Source organism: Arachis ipaensis, chromosome B06 (genome assembly GCF_000816755.2).
Source record: "Arachis ipaensis cultivar K30076 chromosome B06, Araip1.1, whole genome shotgun sequence".
NCBI classification, from domain to species: domain Eukaryota; kingdom Viridiplantae; phylum Streptophyta; class Magnoliopsida; order Fabales; family Fabaceae; genus Arachis; species Arachis ipaensis.
In genome coordinates, this window is record NC_029790.2 from 25,618,960 (window position 1) to 25,619,245 (window position 286).

Here is a 286-nt window from a genome sequence, read left to right on the forward strand (position 1 = left end):
CCGATCTCACCACTTATGTCTTAAATAATTATGATATGCCTAGCATGAGAAAAAGGGCTAGTGAATGTGGTAACTTGCGAGCGAAGCAAGGGAAAATGGATGATCATTGAGGATCAAAGATGATTATGTGAGATGCGGAGAATGGCTGTGGAAGTGCTTGTTGTGCCATGGGCCGAAGGGCCGTAAATGTTAATGAATTGGCTGATTATGGATTTAACCGTGAGCCGGATGGCTAGATTATTGCCGTGTGACGGCGGAGCCATGTTTATGGCTAAGTATAAATGCA